Below are 4,403 nucleotides of genomic sequence, written 5' to 3' on the forward strand. Positions count from 1 at the left end.
GATGTCTAAGATTGATCATAGGAAATGTGATCAAGGAGATTCAGCAGTTAGCAAATTATTTATAAATAAGAAATTATTGATGAACAATGTATGCAGGCAACTGTAAGCACAGGGATTCTACATAGTGATTACCGAGCATAGAAGCTTGAAGACCTGTTTGAATAATAGAGTAGGGAGCCTAGCAGAGGGACAAGATAAGTCCCATGACAAGATTGTTTTGAGAAAATAAGAATCTGCTTTAGCATTTAAAATGTGAAGTTGCAGACATATTTATTATTGTTGTTTATTTTGTAAGTGACAGAAAATCTCTTAATCGAGTGGACTTAACAGTCTTATTTGTAAACCCTCTAGCAAGGTAACATTCTAAATGAGTGTTTGAAATCCTTTAACAAGGTCACTTCTAACAAAGTGAAGATCCTAACAGATCTGAGGGAAATCCCTTAACTGGGTCACATCTAGTAATGTGTTTGTAATCTTTGACGAGATTTGCTTTTAACCGAGCATACTCTAGAAGAGTATATTTCTTAGTTGGTTCAAAATCCCATAGTGGTTTTTCCCTATTTGGTTTTCCACATTAAATCTGGTGTTATATGTGTTATGATGATTATGTGTTTATGAGTTAGCATGTTTAGCAGTTTTTGGTTATATTGCTGAAGTATAAGTTACTGAGGTTGAATTTGTTGATTTCTTGGAAGATTAAGTTTGTATGATTCACCCCCCCCTCTCATCTTGTTAGCTATTGTCATGAGAACTTTACAATTGGTATCAAAGGTTTGGACTCCAAAAGAAAATTTTAAAGGTACTTGAGGCAAAGATCTGAAGATGTATAAAAGGGATGCACCAAAGCTGAACAAGTCAAGTTTCTCCACATGGCAGAAAAGGATGAAGTTGCATTTATCAAGAATTGGAGAATATGCAACATATTATTTGGAGAATGATTACATACCACCAAGCACCAACCCAATGACCTTGGAAGAGATAAAGGCAAAGCAAGAACATATTCAAGCTATGATTGAAATAACATCAACATTGACCAACTTAGGGTTTAATGATCTAGAAGGCTGCAATGATGCAAAAGCAATGTGGACTAAGCTCATATCTATGTATGGCGATGATGAACATGTCCAAAGAGAAAAGTAGATAGTCTAAGAGGACAACTTGAATCCATGAGAATGAATGAAGGTGAGAACATAACCCAATCAAGTAAAAGGTTAAAAGAGACTGTCAATCAAATTAAAGGAGCAAGAGGAACTATTAAAGAAAAGGATATAACAAGTAAGTTGTTGAGAACCCTTCTACCTGCTTATGCCATTCGAGTCTCTGCAATCAATGAACTAAGGTTTGTACCTAATATGCCAGTTTCTTTGGATGCTACTATTGGTAAGCTACATGCATTTGAGTTAAGTAATTTTGATAATAGTGGGTCTTTGATAAATAAAGTAGAATCTGCATTCAGTTCTTTTCATATTGGTGAATCTGATGATTACAATGATAGAATGAGTAAGTACTCTGAAGGGAATCATAGTGGAGCAAGTGAAAGATTTCACAAGAACATGGAAGAGGTGCACAAACTGTATGAGGAAACAAAGAAGCAAGAAGAGTTTGAAGCATTATTAGCCAAAAGGTTATCAAGAGGAAAAGGTAAGTATAAAGGAAAGCTACCTTTAAAATGTTTCAATTGTGATAAAATAGGACATATGGCTTCTAACTGTCCTGACAAAGAATCTAGTGAAAAGAGAGAATACTAAGATAACAGGAAGAAAGACAACCAATATAGAGGACACTGAGGCTTCAGAAGGAGAGACAAAAAGACATGCCTAGTAGCTGATGAGGAATCCAATGATGACAAATCTGATGAAATGGATACAGAGGAAGTTGTTTATGTGGCTATTAAAGATGGATCAGATGAAGAAATGTATGAAGAAAAGGCCCTAATATCCCACATAAATAATAATGATTCTTGGATCATAGACAGTGGATGCTTACATCACATGACAGGTGATAAACACAAGTTTGTTAAATTAGAAGACTATGATGGGGGCTATGTAAGATTTGGTAATGATGCACCATGTTTGGTTAAATGTGATGATGTATACTGGGTTGAAGGTCTGAAATATAATTTTTTGAGTGTAGCATAGCTAAACAATACAAGATACCGAATAGAATTCTAGAAAGGAAGTGTCAAACTTCATGACAAGCATGGAAAGTTAGCTACTACCAGGACACAAACCAAAGGTAATACATTTCATCTTGACTCAACTTGGAACAAGTGTCTTTATGCTAAGAGAGATGATACCTAGTTATGACATAAAAGGTTTTGTCATGTAAATTTTGATAATCTGATCAAAATAAGTAAGAAGCACCGAGTAAGAGGTCTACCGAGTCTAGAAAAACCTGAGAATGCTATATGCCGAGGATGCCAGATGGGTAAAATGACAAGATCAAGCTTTACAAGTAAGTCCTACACTTCTAAAGGAATTTTAGATCTAGTACACACTAATCTTTGTGGTTCCATGAAAGTTCAAAGTTATTATGGTGATAAGTATTTCATATTATTTGTGGATGATTACTCAAGGATGACGTTAGTTATGTTTTTAAAAGAAAAATCAGAAAATTTTCAAATGTTTAAATGGTACAAGGCAAGAGTTGAAAATGAAACAAGAAGACGACTGAAATGTCTTAGATTTGATAGAGGAGGAGAGTTCACTTCTAATCAATTTAACTTATTCTGCAATGATCATGGTATAAAAAGATAAGGATCTGCACTGAGAACACCTCAGGAAAATGGGATAGCTGAGAGAAGAAACAGATCAATTGTAGATTGTGCTAGAACCTTGATGATAGAAAAGAGGGTACCTCAAACATTTTGGAGAGAAGCAATCAGCACTGCAGTTTACACCCTAAACCAAGTTCAACTGAAGAAAGGAACTATGAAGACACCATATGAGATATGGTATGACAAGAAACCTAATGTAAGTTATTTTAAAATCTTTGGAAGTAGATGCTATGTTCACAAAGATGACAGAAATGGAAAGTTTGATCATAAAAGTGAAGAAGGAACATTTCTTAGTTATTCTTCTAGAAGTAAAGGATTTAAATGTCTGATCAAATCATCTAACAAAATAGTAGAAAGTGCAAATGTGAAAATAGTTATCATGAAGGAAATTCAATAGAACCAGAAAATTATGAAGAATTTGTTTATGTTCAACCAAGAAGTCCTACTGAGAAAGCTACTGAAGAAAATGAAGATAATGTCTAGTTACCAAGTGATGAAGAAGATCATATAGAACCTACCGAGCCTATATTAGCCAAATATGTCAGAAGACATCATGCATCAAGTCAGATTATAGGAAATAAGGATTATCCAATAATGACAAGGAACAAACTGAGACATAACACATGTCTGATATCTGAATTTGAACCGAGAATAGTAAAAGAGGCATTTAATAGTGAAGATTGGGTAAATGCTATGACAAAAGAAATTGATCAAATCAAGAAGAATGACACATGGACACTGATCCCAAGACTGAAGGACAAAAATGTAATTGGTACAAAGTGGATTTTCAGAAACAAGCTAAATGAAAAAGGTGAGGTCATTTGGAACAAAGCAAGACTAGTTTGCAAAGGTTATGCTCAAGAAGAAGGAATAGATTATGGGGAGACTTTTGCACCTGTGGCTAGACTTGAGGGAGTAATAACATTGTTGGCATATGCTGCTTTCAAAAATTTCAAGGTATATCAAATAGATGTTAAATCTATATTTTTGAATGGTATACTAGAAGAAGAAGTTTACATTGAACAACCCAAAGGATTTGTTGAAGACAAGAGTAAAGATTAGGTATGTAAATTAAACAAAGCTTTATATGGTCTAAAACAAGCACCTAAAGCATCTTACTTAATAAAGATTGGTTTTACAAGGACAAGTGAAAACAACAATATGTACATGAAGAATGATGAGAACAATGGTATACTGATCTCAGCCATATTTGTTGATGATATTATTTTTTGTGGTAATGACTCCTTATGCAAGAACTTTGGAAATGAAATGTGCAAAGAATTTGAGATGTCATTAATCGGCGAGATAAAGTATTTTATAGGTTTACAGATACTACAAATGAAAGATGAGATTTTCATTACTCAATCCAAGTACATAAAGGAAATCTTGAAGAAATTTGGATTGTAGGATTCTAAACCAGTAAGCATTCCTATGACTACTAACTGTAAACTATCAAAGAATGATGAATCTGCATTTGTTGATGAGATGCTTTACCGATCTATGATTGGGAAGTTGCAATATGTTGTGCATAGTAGACCGGATATAGCACATGCAGTAGGTATTGTTGCAAGATTTTCTACAGATCCCAAGGAAACCCATATGATAGCAATCAAGAGAATTTTCAGAT

The sequence above is a fragment of the Cryptomeria japonica genome, chromosome 5, assembly GCF_030272615.1.
Source record: "Cryptomeria japonica chromosome 5, Sugi_1.0, whole genome shotgun sequence".
Lineage (NCBI taxonomy): Eukaryota > Viridiplantae > Streptophyta > Pinopsida > Cupressales > Cupressaceae > Cryptomeria > Cryptomeria japonica.